This window comes from Chiloscyllium plagiosum, unplaced genomic scaffold, assembly GCF_037043375.1.
Source record: "Chiloscyllium plagiosum isolate Xiang-an unplaced genomic scaffold, Cpla_swu_hap1 HiC_scaffold_25, whole genome shotgun sequence".
Classification (NCBI taxonomy): Eukaryota; Metazoa; Chordata; class Chondrichthyes; order Orectolobiformes; family Hemiscylliidae; genus Chiloscyllium; species Chiloscyllium plagiosum.
The window spans coordinates 8,012,542-8,029,984 of record NW_028270163.1 but is presented as its reverse complement, the minus strand read 5'-3'; the positions used below and the strand labels follow the sequence as shown (position 1 = coordinate 8,029,984).

The window sequence follows — 17,443 nt, the reverse complement described above, 5'->3', positions numbered from 1 at the left end:
AAATGTGCTGAACCACTCTGAACAGCACTTTGACAGTTTGGCCAGGAAAGAGTTTATGCCTTTGAAAGAGTTACTGAGTTGGGTTTGTTCCTCATATTAACCGACTAACTGGACACTCATGATATGGTTTCTTGCCAAAAACTGTCTTCTGGTTTGACCTTCGCTGCTCTAATAATCATTATCCATTCTTTGCTTTAACCAATGTCTCCGTGGTCCCCTATCAAGCAGGCATTCATGGTGTGTTTCCCCTCTAGGAGCAATCTTTTCTTCTGCCTCATTGCTCAAGATCTAACCATCAACACCTCATAAAGGCTGTGGGGTTTGGCTTTATAACTCTGTCCTTGTGATTCCATCCAAATTGTAACTTCTTGTACCCACTGACTTTTTTTGTACTTGTGAGAGGTCAGAAAGTTAAACTCCCTCTTAGTTTTGGCAGCTTTCTGTATGTGTGGGTAACCAATCAGTGGACAGTCCTGAACTGTGCTGATTCCTGCTGTCCCCAACATCGATTCCCAGCAGGCAAGGGGTGAAGGAAGGGGGCTAGACTGAATCATGAACCTTAAACAGTATCCCAGTCTTTTCTGATAAATTTTAAAAATTAGGAGATTGTTATAGATAGAAAAGTTAGAAAGAATGGTTTGGGTTATAACAATACCTATATCAACATTTTAAACAAAATCAGCTGGTTTCTTAATTAAATCAATTATGGGTTTATTGTTGAAACAAAACTTATTCAATAAAGATGCATAATTTGGTGAAAGGATAAAGTCTCGGATGTTCTTGAATCTATTGCTTTGATATTCTGGCACGTGGTAAGTTCAATTATGCATAATTGTCTCTGAAGTCTTACAGACACAGCGTGCTCAAAGTATAATCTTGAGAGGTTCTTTCAATTACTGTTTCAAAGAATAAACAGATTTCACAGTGAACTGATTTGGAGGACTCTCTTCACAGGAAGAGGGGAAACCAGCGGGATACCTTGTTCACAGCAAGTTTTCCTTCAACTCAGCTACATAAAATAAGTACCTCTTCCAAGTTACTCAACTATTCAAAACCATCCCCAGCAGAGGTCTACCGCAAAAGCATGCAGTTGTCACCGGTCAGAAGAAGCTTTGTTATAAAAGAAGAGTTCCTGTTCTATGACCTCTTTTAAAGAACCCATTTCAGGTATGTCTACAAAACTTAAAACAAATTTCTGTTTGCATAATGCTTCAAAACTCATGTTATCCAAACATTTCCACCCTCCACATGCCTGGAATGGTGCAGCTGCAACAATACTCCAAACACGTGACACCATCCAAGTTAATCCTTGCAACCAAATTAAGCATTCACTCCATGCACCATAAAATGAGTGCAGGAATGTGTATAATGTACAAGCTGCGTGCCAGTAACTCAACAATACTTCTTCTACAGCTCTTTCCAAACCCATGACTTCTCCCAACGAGAAAAACAAGGCCAGTATTATGGTCGTACCACTACCTTCAAGTTCTCTTCCAAATGCCACCCTGACTTGGAACTAAATCGTGGTTCCTTCACATGTCACAGGATCAAAGTCCTGAAAATTCCTTGCAGCACTCTGGGTGTATCTCCACTAGGTGGTCTGCAGCAGTTCAAGAGAGGGCTCAAACTGCCTTCTAAAAGGCCGTTAGGGATGGGCAACAAATGTTGGGCTTGCCAGCAGAACCCATGTCTCACAAAAGAAAATGTGCTCATATATCTTGCTATTCAATGAAGGTGAAAAACAGAGAGCCACACCCACTCAAATCAAATTTTGGAGCTGCAACCCTAAAAGAGATAGCAGAGGAGGTTGGTTTAAAAAGACAGATTTTAAGAAATTTCTGGAAGAGGATTGACAACATAACGGAGAAGTTTAGGGACAGAATAATAGGCCTTTGGGCCTAGGCACCCACATGTATCCGTCCATGATGGAACCCTGAAGACAATTTTTTTGATGCAAGACATCAGTTTTGAACAAGCACAGAGTTCACTAAAGGCAGGAAGAAACTGGTAGAAATAAGATTGTGGAGGAACAAAGATTAGAATTTTAAAATCAAGACACATCTGGATGAAGTGCAATTACTTAAATATAAGTGACATTCAATTTGTAGATCATATGCCATCTACCTTGAGTAGTATAATAGAGGGAATGGTGTGCTCTCTTATTAAAAGCTATCAGTTAATTTTCTTCATTCGATATCCATCTTACCCAGTGCAGTTATCCATAGCTAATCATTGCTACCCATTCACCATGAAGGGAGGGGAAGAGCCTGAGACAGTGGGCTATTCCATGATTACTTTCAAACTTGTTCCAAATTGGCCAGGACAAACACCTGTGGTTTTTTTTTAGGAACATTGCTACTATCTTCAATAAGGTAAAGATGTCCTACATGTCCACACAAAATGTGACTTTTCATTGGAGTATTAATAGCCACTTGAACAGGCAGAAACTCTCTCAGGTATACATCCTAGCCAAAGCAGTGTTTCATCAATACAACAACCCTTAATGTTAAGCTAAAATGCAGACATAGATTATATGCTCAAATATCAGAATGGGGTAGAAAACCACCACATTTAGGCTCAGTAGAAAAATGAGCTCGAACCACTGAACAAAGAGACAAACAGATAAATCAGTTGTCAAATCTGATCTTATTTGGAGATGTTAGCCTCTCTCATTAGGCTTCTAAAACTGACTTCGGTATCACGAGCTGTAGAACAAAATTAAAATCAGCCAGAGCTCCCACTCCAGATCACCAGGAATTTATCCCTTGCACTGATGTGGATGGGAGTCTGAACAAGATTGGACTCAGAGGGGACCCATCTCCCAGCTGAATATTCTGACTTTTGCTAACTGATCTTACATACAAAGAATGAGCAGTTTTCTAATTGGACAAGACTTTAAGGCCGGGTATAAACTGGGAACCAGAAGAAACATATAAAACCTTGTAAAACACACACATTCCTTCATGTAAAGATCAAATTTGATCAAATTGATAATGTATAGTTAATAAATGCTTCCGCATCCAGCTTTTAAATATGAATATCCACACAAAAGCCCTAAAACAGAGTCAACAAGCTAATCAGTCATTTACCTGCTAATAAGATAGGACATGTTTTTATATTTGTTGTGTTCACAGATTAATAGTTGTGGCTCAGTAAGTAAATAGGTCACACTGAAAAATGAGGCGATGTCATGCCTGCACCTGCACCAAACTTCACTGGACAACCGAATTCAGGGATGAAAAGCATTACGTTTGGCATTTTCATTTTATCCCCACCTCTCCCAAAGATTTTTATTTAAAATCACACATGGGATGTGTGCACCAATGGCTGACTAGCATTTAATGCCCAGCCCTAATTGCCCTTCAGAAGGTGGTGGTGAGCTGCCTTCTTGAACCACTGCAGTCTTTGTGCTGTCGGTTGACCCACAATGACATTAGGGAGGGAATTCCTAGATTTTCACCCAGTGACAGTGAAAGAACAGAAATATATTTCCAAGTCAGTATTGGGAGTGGCTTCGAGGGAAACTAGCAGGTAGTGGTGTTCCCATCTATCTGGCACCCTTGTCCCTTTAAATTGGGATGGTCATAGTATTGAAAAGATCAGTGGCAAGCTTCTGCAGTGCATCTTATAGAATATACACACTGCTGCTACTAAGCATTGGTGGTGGAGAGAGTGGTTCCAATGTGGATGTGGTTCCAATTAAGTAGGCTGTTTCACCCTGGATGGTGTCAAATTTCAAGTGTTGCTGAAGTTGCACCCATCCAGCCAGGTGGGGAGCATTCCATCACAATCCTGATTTGTGCCTTGTAGATGTAAATGAGTTTAGAGGTGAGTTACTTGCCACCATATTCCTAGCCTCTTGTAGCCAGTGTTTACATGGCAATCCCAGTTGAGTATCCGGTCAATAGTCACTTCAAGTTGCTAATAGTAGGAGGATTCAAGGGGAGGTGGCTAGATTGTCTCTTATTGGAGATGATTATTGCCTAGCATTTGTATGGCATGAATGTTACTTTACCACCTGTCAGTCCAAGCCTGGATATTGTCCAGATTTTGTTGCATTTGAACATGGATTGTTTCAGTATCTGAGGAGTCACACTGTGCACTCATCAGCAAACATTCCCAGTTCTGACTTTTTGATGAAAGGAAGGTCTTTGACAGAACAATGTTGTGCTGACCTTTTATCCTACTCTAAAATCAAACTAACTTACATTCCCTTCATTTTACTATCATCCATGTCCCTATCCAAGAGTCACTTAAATGTCCCTAATGTATCTGACTCTATTACCACTGCTGGCAGTGCATTCCAGACATTCCCCACTCTCTATAAAGAAAGGGCAGCACAGTGGCTCAGTGGTTAGCACTGCTGCCTCACAGCACCAGGGACTAGTGTTCGATTCCAGCCTCGGGTGACTGTCTGTGTGGAGTTTGCACATTCTCCCCGCATCTGCATGGGTTTCCTCCGAATGCTCTGGTTTCCTCCAACAATCCAAAGATGTGCAGACCAGGTGAATTGGCCATGCTAAATTGTCTGTAGTGTTAAGTGCTTTAGTCAGGGGGAGTGGGTCTGAGTGGGTTACTCTTCGGAGGGTCAGTGTGGACTTGTTGGGCTCAAGGGCCTTTTCCATACTGCAGGGAATCTAATCAACTGAAGATAGTTGGGCCTGGGACACTACCCTGAGGAACTCACACAGAAATGTTTTTGTAGCTGAGATGACTGATCTCTAACAACTTTTACAAACTTAGGGCCTACACTTTCATGTATCTCTCTGTGCCAGAATGGAAGCAAATTGCTAGTTGGTCATGTTTTATTAGGGTAGATGGTTCACGGCACCTCTGAAAAATTATGAATTGATCACCGAGTCCCAAGTAGGATCCTAAACAATACCTCCTGGAAATTATTCATTGATAGGCTTTAAAATACTCACAAAAACTCTATTCTTTTAATTTCTATAGACATGTAGTCCGTTTCCAATGCAACAAGATCTGGACAAGTTGCAAGTAACATTCGTGCCACACAAATGCCAGGCAATACTCATCTTCAATAAATATGCTTTTACTAATTGATGATATTTACTTATTAAGTTCTGGATGTAGGTTTACTCGCTGAGCTGGAAGATTCGTTCCCAGATGTTTCGTCACCATACTAGGTAACCTCTTCAGTGAGCCTCCAAATGAAGCACTGGTAGTGTAGCCCAAGGAAACCCAAACATATAAATAGAAAGCAGGCTACATGACCAGTGCTTCATTCTGAGGCTCACTGAAGATGTTGCCTAGTATGGTGACGAAACATCTGGAAATGAACCTTCCAGCCCAGTGAGCAAACCTACATCCAGAACCTCAACCTGAGCTACAAATCTTCTCAAACTTCGCTTACTTATTAAGGATGTGGCTCAATCCTGCAAAGGTAAGTTGGCCACTGAGTGCTAAGATGTATCAGAATGCATTTAAATTGTATTAGAGTTGAAGAAAACTTAAAATCTTTACTGAAATAATGTGAAGTGATTTCATTCCTGGAGTCCTTCTAAATAAGTAAAAATTGTCAGCAGCTATCACAGAAGAATCAAAATTCCCATGTGTTCTCAACTTAATTTGATTGACAGAACATCTCATGCCAGACTGTCCCACAAACTCAGGAAAGCCCAATTTTGTACCTTCCAAAATCCATACTTTGCATGACTTTGCCGAGGACTTACATCAATTCACAGAGGGATCACATTCGCAGTGCAGTTCTGAGCCAGAATGGAGTGCATAAGAGTGTGGGTGCAGTAATGGGCCAGTAAGACACTACAGCAGCCCCTTAAAACATACCACTCATTCCCTCATTACTCAGCTTAAGATCAAGAATTTAAGCTCGGGGTTTGATCCTAAAACCTTCTTGATTTAATAACCTGCAGGATAATGCACACATCTCCTGAACCAGAAATGGAGCTTTCAGTCAATGGGGCTTTCTGCATCCCATATTAAACCAGCATGCATTCTTAGCCATTCATGAGTGTGTGTAAATGATCCTCCTGGAGTGCTTAAAGAAGAGTGAGGTGTTGTCGTGCTGGGACCTCGGTATCCACAAACTGGCTTTCTCATTTGTCCGTAAGGCAACTTTACTTCAGAACTGTGAAGGGCTTTCAGATGCCCCACAGACATGCAGCACAAATTCATCAGAAAGATACTGTTCAAGTTCCAAGGCATTCAAAGATATTCTATCAGATATAAAATATTATAAATAGGTGATCTAATTATGTGGGTGCACTAGGATTCACTAGGATACCTAGAGAGAATCCATTCACCCGTTGGGAGAATCCATAACAAGGGTTTAATCTTTAAATTAGTGCTCGATTATTCACAGGCAAAATCAGGAAGTAGTTCTTCATCCAAAGGGCTGTGGAAATCTGTAACTCTCCCTCAAAAGTCTGGGGGTCATTTGCAGATGCAGAGATTTGAATAGGGAAAGGCAGTGAAAACGTTGTGGAGATATGCATTAGCTATGATCTAAATAAATGACAGACCAGACCTGAACAGCTGAAAGGTCTACTCCTTCTACTATAAATTAACATTAGTTAATTTTCTCAAAATAATAACAAGCTCTTTCTCACGAATGCAATCTACCATCTGGCATGCTGAGACAAGACTATATTTTCCCACAAGTGAGACTAACCCAAACTCTGATTAGCAGTAAAGCTGGTTGAAATCCATCTGATATTTATGACCAGTTCACATTACAACAGCAAGAAATTCAAACAGAATTATCAAGTTTTCAACATTTTGAAGTAAATATCTGAAACTACCCCTGGAACACTGACAGAATATTAAATGGGGGCTTCCAAAACAAAGAACCAAGCTAGCAATCTTGGGTGTTGGTGCAATTTTCATTTTGATTTATTTTAATCTGTGATTGACAGATTTATTATTGCTAAAAACTAGTTTAAAAAAGTGAAATCGCCTCAAAACTTGTTGAATTTATTCAGTGAGTAACAGCTTAGAAAGATTAAGTTGATGTCTCTCTTGAACTGTTAAACTGACCTCAACTTCGGTGTTCTAGAGAAACTACGACCACAGAGGGCACTGCCCAGCAATCTCCCCTGAACATTTGCATGCGCAAAATTAAAGTTAATAGGATGTGGTACAACTGGTACACATTCCTGATGAATGGCTTTTGCCCGAAACGTCGATTTCGCTGCTCTTTGGATGTTGCCTGAACTGCTGTGCTCTTCCAGCACCACTAATCCAGACACATGGACCCAAACCCAAGTGAAGAGTGGGGTAAAGTGGCAAGGAAAGAATCAATAATGTCTCAGGTACATGTAAAAATAGAAATCAAGAGTACAGATTATAATAACTATAAAACATTCTTGTATCTATATAGGGATTTTTAAAACCACCACATGCCTCAAAGCACTTCACAGTGAATGAATGTCATGGAGGTTTATTATTTTATTATGAGTTGGATACTTGGATTGTGAAGTGGAGGAGAAAAAGGTTTGAGTTTTCAGTTCTGTGAAAGTCTGTGTTTTCTTTTAAGAAAGGTTAGTTTGAACAGCAAGCTCGAAACATAATTTACGAGAAACCATATAATTTAAGGTAAACAGTCAACGAACCACCTGCAGTCAGGCCAGGGAAGACCCTGTAAAGCACAGAGGTCAGCGGTGGAAGCTCCAGAGACAGAAGGCCATCAAGATGTCAGAGAGGAAAACATCCTACAAAGCTGCTGAATAAATGAGTTTAACATAAGTAAACGTGAGCAGAGTTAGTAGTTTGTTTAAACAGTCTTGAGGAGAGACTTTAATTAAAGAAAATGGCACTGAGTGAATGCACATTAGACATTTGCCAAAAGAAACTAATTAGAGTTGTACCAGATAAACAAGAAGCTTTAGAACAGAGATAGGAATGACTTCACTGAAATTTGAGTGTGCTATGCAAGGTGTAATTTATATATATCATAATGCCATTTACTTTTAAATCTTTGAATTTTGAACACATGGTATATATGTTCTCTGTGTGCCCAATTTAAAGATTAATTTGGAAGTATTTCTGTAACCATGGTGATTTCTTTTGAAACATAGTATTAAAGAGAATACCTGAAGAGTAATGAGGATTTGTTTACATCAGGAGAATTTACAAGTGAACAAAATTGAACTGGAGAGTGTGTTAGCCTTTCAGATGGAAAAATCTGGAATTGTTCCTTTGGGTTTAGAGGAAACATCCACAATGTGGAGAAAGCTCTTGAGTTTCAGTTTGAGCAATTTGCAGAAGTTTTGGCAGAAGCTGGGTTTGTATAACAGATGTTCCTGAATAAAATAAGTCATTTTAGGATTGTTAAGAAAGAGGTTACCTGTGTGCAAGAGGTTTGATTTCAAATTTCCAGATCAGAAGGCTAAATCCCTGGAGGGAGTTATGTGAAGCTAAGAAAGTCAAAGCTCACTTACACATCAAATCAGGGAAGAGGTACATATACTACATTCTCAACGTAGGGAACTAAAAAAAAATTTAGATTAAAACCTACAGATGAGAAAGAGATATTAGCTGGTATGAGCACTCTGATGGAATGTCTATTTATCATGTGTTTTGTAATCTTTAATTTTGTGTTATATGTAAGTGGTTTGGTTTATTCTATTTTATCTTCATTGATTTTGCACATCAAACTTTGTCTCATGGTTAAAACTGGGTCTGCAGCATTGTTTATTTAAGTTTCAGTGAAAAACCACCTTGTAAAAGTTAAAAAAGAAATCATTATCTGTCATGACAAATTTCAGACTAAGACCTAACTTTTCCAGTAGTAACATCAGAGACAAAAATAGAAATTACTGGAAAAGCTCAGCAGGTCTGGCAGCATCTATAGAGAGAAATCAGTGTTAACATTTTGGGTTGAGTGACCCTTCCTCAGAACGTCAATTCAACTGGGATTGTAAGAATTGTTTGTAACATTATTGCTAGGGTAAAAGAGATTTGTCTTTCTTTTTGATGTTAGTAATGAGATCATTCAAATACAGCAAACTTTTTTATTAACAGGCACGTATGGAATCAAGGAGTGTGCTGCTTAATCAAGAGATACACATACCGCAGTAAACCCAAACCAAACGAAGTAAAAACAGACTGAGTAACAGAAATGTAATGCAGGGGATACACATCACTGTTATACTTGATTTACAGCATAAATGATCAGACAGTGTGATAGATTGCGCTATTTGTGGTATAATTTTTGCCGGTTTATCCAGAGTGCTGGTTGATAAGATGCCAGTTAAAACAAAGTTTGGAGTACTTGTTTTTTGAATTTGTGTTTATGTAATGCATTTGATGTTCTTTCATTTAAAGTACCTTGGTAGCCTCTTATTAACATGTTCAGTGATTGACTTCTATGATTTAAAATCATACAAAACTTACAGACTTGTCCAGTATCAGAACAGTGGTCAAATGCAACAGCCAACAGTGGTCAATGCACAGCAAGCTTCCACAAAAAGCAATGTTGTAATGGCCAGATAATCAGTCTTTTGTGACACTAATTGAGAGACCAATACTAGCCAGGACAGATAATTCTCTGAACTAGCAACAGCAACATCCAGATAGGATCTCAGATTAACATCTCACCTGGATAAAACACATCTCCACAGTGCAGCACACCTTCAATCCCATTTTGGAGAGGAAGTCTCGATGTTTGTACTCAGGTTTTGGAGTGCAACTTGAACCCAGGACTTGTACTCTCATCTGAGTCACTATCAACTGAATCATAGCTGACATGGCATTACAGCACCTCCCTGTCTAGTGCCACAGTGCTTTGTCAGAGAAAAATTGGCTGTATTTTATCTGGGCATGTAGTGTATATGGCTCAGAACAAAGTAGTAAAAAGCAGCATGAGGAGACCAGACGACAGACTGCCCAAAACTTTAACGAGCTTCTCCTGTTTAATACAAATAATATACTGTGGATGCTGGGAAATACTGCTTTTTTTTTAATGCTGTTGATAGGAGTGGAGCAGGAACGAGTAGAACAAATGGTGAGAATGCAATGATTTACCTGTGCTGCTTTCAATCTAGTCTACTGTATGTTACGCTCACAACGAGATCTTGTTCATATTAGAACATAGAACATAGAAGAATACAGCGCAGTACAGGCCCTTGGGCCCTCGATGTTGCGCCGATCCAAGCCCACCTAAACTACACTAACCCACTATCCTCCATATACCTATCCAATGCCCTCTTAAATGCCCATAAAGAGGGAGAGTCCACCACTGTTACTGGCAGGGCATTCCATGAACTAACGACTCGCTGAGTGAAGAACCTACCCCTAACATCAGTCCTATATCTACCCCCCCTTAATTTAAAGCTATGCCCCCTTGTAATACCCGACTCCATACGCGGGAAAAGGTTCATACTGTCTACCCTATCTAACCCCCTAATCATCTTGTACACCTCAATCAAGTCACCCCTAAACCTTCTTTTCTCTAGTGAAAACAGCCCCAAGTGCCTCAGTCTTTCCTCATACGATTTTCCTTCCATACCAGGCAACATCCTGGTAAACCTCCTCTGCACCCGTTCCAATGCCTCCACATCCTTCCTATAGTATGGCGACCAAAACTGCACACAATATTCCAGATGCGGCCGTACCAGAGTCTTATACAACTGCATCATGACCTCAGGACTCCGGAACTCAATTCCTCTACCAATAAAAGCCAGTACGCCATATGCCTTCCTCACCGCACTATTTACCTGGGTGGCAACTTTCAGAGATCTGTGTACATGGACACCAAGATCCCTCTGTTCATCCACACTACCAAGTATCCGACCATTAGCCCAGTACCCCATCTTTTTGTTATTCTTCCCAAAGTGAATCACCTCGCACTTAGCTACATTGAATTCCATCTGCCACCTTTCTGCCCAGCTCTGCAGCTTCTCTATATCCTGCTGTAACCTGCCACATGCTTCCTCACTGTCAACAACTCCTCCGACTTTCGTATCATCCGCAAACTTGCTCACCCAACCTTCTAACCCCTCTTCCAGGTCATTTATAAAAATGACAAACAGCAATGGTCCCAAAACAGATCCTTGCGGAACACCGCTAGTGACGGCACTCCATGAAGAAACTTTGCCATCAACTACTACCCTCTGTCTTCTTCCATCCAGCCAATTCCTAATCCAAACCTCCAATTCACCCTCAATGCCATATCTCCGTATTTTCTGCAGTAGCCTACCATGGGGAACCTTATCAAACGCCTTACTAAAATCCATATATACCACATCTACCGCTTTCCCCTCATCAACCTCCTTCGTCACCTTTTCAAAGAATTCAATAAGGTTTGTGAGGCACGACTTGCCCTTCACAAAACCATGCTGACTATCCTTGATCACATTATTCCTATCCAGATGTGCATAAATCCTATCCCTTACAATTCTCTCTAAGACTTTGCCCACAACAGAAGTGAGACTCACCGGCCTATAGTTACTAGGGTTATCCCTACTCCCCTTTTTGAACAAGGGAACCACATTTGCTATCCTCCAGTCTTCTGGCACTACTCCTGTAGACAAAGAGGACATAAAAATCAAGGCCAATGGCTCTGCAATCTCCTCCCTTGCTTCCCAGAGAATCCTAGGATAAATGCCATCAGGCCCAAGGGACTTATCTATTTTCACCTTTTCCAGGATTTCCAACACCTCTTCTCTACATACCTCAAAGCCATCCATTCTACTTATTTGTGACTCAGTATTCACATCGACAACAATGCCCTGTTCCTGAGTAAATACTGAAGAAAAGTATTCATTCAGTGTCTCCCCAATCTCTTCCGCCTCCACACGCAACTTCCCACTACTATCCTTGGCAAGACCAAATACACACTGGGTGACTGTCTTGCAGAACACCTGTGCATTGTCCACCAGAATAACAGACTCTGGCCTTCTCGTTGCTTACCATATCAATAAACACTCCAACACAAATATTTCATCCTGGGCCTGCTGTAACATTCCAATTAAACTCAATGCAAGTTGGAGGCACAACACCTTATTTTCCCTTCAGCACTTTACAGCTTCTAGGACTCAACATTGAGTTCAACAACTTCAGAGCATGACCGCAGTCCTACGTTTTAATTATAATTTCCTTTTCCATTTCACTTTGCAATAATCATACTGAAAATGTCTGTTCACCTTTGATATTTTGAGTTTTGATGGATAGGTGAGACCTGATTAGTTTGTTTCTCTCTGACCTGCTGAGTGTTTTTAATATTTGTTCTGTTTTTATGTCATATTTCCAGCACTAACCAGTATTTTTATGTCATATTTCCAGTGGATACAACAGAGAGAGGGACAGAACAGTTTAAGGCAAATAGGAGCATAAGATGACCATTCAGTTCCTCAAGCTTGCTCTGTCAATTAATTAAATACAAAGATGTGAATGTTAGGTGAATTGGCCATGCTATATTGGCCATAGTGTTCAGGGATGTGTAGATTAGGTGCATTAGTCAGAGAAAAATATAGGGTAGGGATTGTGTCTGAGTGGGTTACTCTTCGGAGGGCCAGTGTGGACTTGTTGGGCTGAATCCTGTAGGGATTCTATGATTGTCTTTTAACCCCATTAACCTTCTTTACTTTTGTATATCTTAATACTTGCTTATTTGCTGAACAAACATCAGGTTTTGAAATTTTCAATTGATCCCCAACTTCAATAGTTTTTTGGGGGAAAAAACTGCCATTGGCCTTTGGTGAAAAAGTGACATCAATAAATCCATGAAAGGCCTGCTCTAATTTTAAGGTTGTACTCTTTCGATCTGGACTTTATCATCATTGTTTTAACTTGGTGCACTGTGTCAATAGAGCATTACAGATCAACCACGATTTGGAGATGCTGGTGTTGGATTGGGGTGGACAAAGTTAAAAATCACACAATGCCAGGTTATAGTCCAACAGGTTTAATTGGAAGCACTAGCTTTCGGAGCGCCTCCTTCATCAACCACCTGATGAAGGAGCAACGCTCAGAAAGCGAGTGTTTCCAATTAAACCTGTTGGACTATAACCTGGTGTTGTGTGATTTTTAACATAGATCAATCACACAAGTGATAGAGGAAGAGGAAGAATTCTAGGTTAGGATGATTTTGAAGTTACAGCAGAAGAAAGGGTGAGCTTGAGTTTCCAAATGAAAGTGTGCATAATATAAAGATTACCAACATTGTCTAAAGAAAGATTATTCCAACTCAATTTCAAACCCAGAGAATATAGAAGCTATCCAGGCATTAGGCACACACATCATTTGTAGGGGGATTCTAGGAGAACAGAGGTAGCGAACCATGCTGGAGTGCTCACTAGAACATCACCATCAAAAGGAAACATGGCTGTACCTATATAGACCAAAATCAGTTCAATAGCCCCTGTGGATTTTTACACGCACAGAACATTAGAACTAATCACATTCAGTGCATATGTCCAATGATTTTAGTGGAGACTGTGAGCTATATATTTTAAAGTGTGGATTCGGAAATAACTCACAGTAGTGTGTCCTGGCAACTCTTTTGGCACTTGCACGTTGCTCATCATTGGAGGATTTAAGTCTAAATATCGGGACTTTCATACTATTTTCATAGTTTGACAGCAATGTCTAAACTACTCAATAAATCATCAAGGATGGTAATTAAAATTCAGGACGAATCTACAAATTCCTGCACGTTTTCACAAAAGGGCACTGAAAACAAGGGAAGTATCAATGGAGTTGTTCAAGAAGGTAGCTGATCACCACTTTTTCAAGAGCAACTAAGGATAGATGCAATAAATGTTGGCCCAGACAGTGATCCTATGCTTGAATAAAAATAAAGATAATGAAAGATTATTTACACAGCCAGAGATGAATTATAAAACTGCACACACAAAAAAGACAGCAACGGTCTTAAGGCTACAAAAAAGGGTTATGTTCCTTTTAAAAAACTGAGATAAAAATATTTAAAAGAATTATACTGGATTGAGAGTATTGTTTTGTTTAAAACTTTTAATTGGATATCTAACTATTTTTAAGGTAGAATTAAACACTGTGCATAAATTTAAAGTAGAATAGTCATATTTTAACTGTTTTTAATACTCTATGATGTTATTATAGTATAATTTAGAATAGAGTCTTATAAACCTTCATTAGCTAGTAATAAAGAGTTGTCCTCTCATATTCAATCATCTTGAGCCCACACCTCAATAACAAAATCTTAAAATTAAATTATTTTTCTAAGAGCCAATAGACTTAAACTTTAAAGAAAAGATTGCTCCTGCTATAATATATCTGTAGTTGTATTCTATTGAGATAATCTGCTGTGAAAATTCCTGTGGGGGAGGACCTTCTGTTACAGGATCCAGTGTTTGGGTGGTAAAGCTGAAAAACTTCAATTGTCTGAAATTTCACATAGTTGAGGTTTTAAGCTGACAGTAAGTTTGACTATATGGGTTTACTTTGCCGGGTGGCGAGGGGTGAAACTAAAAGAGAATAGAACCATGGGAATGCCTACTTGTCCATTCAGCCTGTCCCACATGGTTATGACAGTTCATGCATCATGACACACATACTTACACATCACTTAGAGAGAGAGAGAGAATTTTCTAAGAGATATGCGAAACAGGCTTACTTCAAAGGTATTGTTTTCTCTCTGATATCCTGGTTCATTCTTCAATCACCTACAACAGCCTGTTCCCTTGTTTTCCCTTTCACATGCAAAGACAGGAGATTTAACACTTGTCATCTCACCTCCTTTCTTCATCATCCTATGATACCAAACACTTCTCCAGGTGAAGCCACAATTTCACAGAAACATACAGTAAAGAAAAGGCCCTTTGACCCATCAAATCTGTACCACCAAAATTACACTAAATCTACACTAGTCCCACTTTCCAACACTAGGTCTATAGCCTTGAATGTTACACTTTAAGTGCTCATCAAAACACTTTTTACAGGTTGTGAGGTTATCTGCCTCAACTAACCTCACAGGCATTGCTTTCCAGACCACACTCCCCCCACCATCTGGGTGAAAGCATTATTACCCAAACCTCCTCTAACCTCCTTTCATCTGAACATTATGTCTCCTTTGTTACTGGCCTTTCAACTAAAGGGAATAGCTGTTTTCTATTCACCTTGTCCATGTCCCTCATTATTTTATACATCTCTAACAGGTTCCCCCCTCAACCTTCTCTGCTCCAAAGAAAACAACCCTACTTTTTCTAGCTGCTCTTTGTAGCTAAACCGCTCCTACCCAGTCAACATCCTAGTGAATTGCCTCTGTAACCTCTAAAGTGCATTTAGAATCCTAATTTCTACAGTGCAGTGACCAGAACTGCACGTAGTTCTCCAACTGTTGTCTAATCAAAGTCTTATACAGCTTCAACATAACTGCATTCAATTTGTCTATCATGAATCCCTACAGTGTGGAAACAGGCCCTTCAGTCCTTCAAGTCACACCAACCCTCTGAAGAGCAACCTACTCAGACCCATTCCCCTACCCTATTACTCTATTTACCCATGACTAATGTACCTAACTTAAACATTTCTGAACAGTACGGGGCAGTTTAGCATGGATAATTCACCTAACCTGTACATCTTTGGATTCTGGGAAGAAATCGGAGCACCCCGAGCAATCCCGTAGGGATCCCAGTGAAAAATGTTTTGAATACTAATCATACCTTATATAGTATGTCAGAGTAATAGAACAGAATGCAGAATGTACTGTTACAGCTACGAAACAGGTACAGAGAAAGATCAACTGTAATATATAAGGGGTCTATTCATAACAACATCAGGGAAGAAGCTGTTCTTAAATCTGTTGGTACGTTTTCAGTGGAAGAGGATGGAAGAGAGCATAACTGGGTTGGGAGGGGTGTTTGATTATGCTGGCTGCTTTCTTAAGGAAGTTAGACGGAGTCAGTGGAAGGACGGCTGATTTTCATGACGGACTGGGCTATGTTCACAACTCTCTATAATTTCTTGCAGTCTTGGGCAGAGCAATTGCCATTCCGAACTGTGATGCAACTTGATAGGATGCTTTCTATGGTGCATTTATAAAATATGATAAGAGTCATTGTGGACATGCTGAATTTCCTTAGCTTTCAGAGCAAGTAGAGGTGTTGGTGTGCTTTTACGACTGATCTCTAATTCTTCCATAATTCTGATGAAATGTCACAGACCCGAAATTGTTTTTCTCTGCACAAATATACCTGAAGTGCTGAATACTTTCAGCATTTTCTGATTTTTATTAACAAAATCCAGGACATTAAGGAAGAAAGCTAGATAATCCATGACCATCCACCTAAGCAATCAAAATTAATCCATATTATATTAACCCCAATTATGTTACCAAGTGTACCATTCTGGATTATTTGCAACCCAACCAGAAATGAGTACAGCTCTCACTTGAAAGAGTTAAACAAATCAGTGTCCATCATTTATGTTAGCACCTTGTTGCAGATGCCCCTCATTCCCAATGTTGACATATATTGGGTCTCAAATAACTTGTTAAAGAGAGACCCTTCATCATTCCCGTTGAAATAAATGCAATCTAGTTTCTTTACTTATGTTATGAAACTAAATGAGATCATTTCTAAGTCTGCTTTTTCTAAACTATACATTCTTATGCTCCTTAAGATGATCTGGCAACTGAAGTGTTTTAAACTAGGAATTAATCTTTTGCACTCTTCACCCGACCAGAGCTGGACACAGTTTTATCTTGCAGCTGAGCCGAAATCAAGTTTTGTTTTTACAAGAATACAGTACCAATGGTCAAGAAAGATGACAACTCAAACATGGATAACAACAAGCATCATGAAAAGTTTAAACAATGGAATCTGTTAAAAACAAAATACAAAAGTAACAAGGAACTAGCACCCAGCAGATTTTCAGAAGGGATGGCTCAGTACTTTCAGGAAATTACATCCCAAGTGACTATTCGAAAGCCCTCTAATACAATGGACATAGATTTCCAGAAAGCCTTGATAAAAATCTGTATGAAAGGTTTGAAGACAAGGTTAGGCTTGAGCTTCTGTTGGAAAGTCATCATCCTGAAACATTAATTCCTTCTCTCCCTCCACAGGTGCTGAGTATTTCCAGCAATATCTTTTCTTTCCGATTTTCAGCATCAGTAGTGCTTTTGTATTTGTGCTGTGTAGTGTTAGAAGTCTTTAGTTTTATTTAGTAAAAGTTGAAAGACGATGAAGAAGTGGCTGTAAGAAAGTGGGTACGTGGTCTTAGTTAGTGAAGTGAAACTCAGCTACAGCGAGAGGTCTTGTGGTAGTGTCCCTGTGTCCAGGCTAGAAGGCCTGAGTTCAAGTTCCACTTGTTCCACAGATTTGTAATAACACATCTGAACAGGGTGATATGCGGAGTGCAGCACCTGAAAATCAGGGTGTCTATTCTGTTTGTTCTACATAATGTTTGGATCACAAACTAAATTGGTCAAAGTTGCAGATAATGTTAAACTGCAATAGGGGTAGTGGCAGAGAATGAACTA

General features: G+C 39.7%; 1 protein-coding gene across 2 annotated transcripts in view; it reads right to left on the bottom strand.

Moving 5' to 3' along the window:
• Positions 1–17,443, bottom strand: part of spata20 (spermatogenesis associated 20) — a 431,519-nt gene that overhangs the window by 126,882 nt on the left and 287,194 nt on the right. The window lies entirely within an intron of this gene.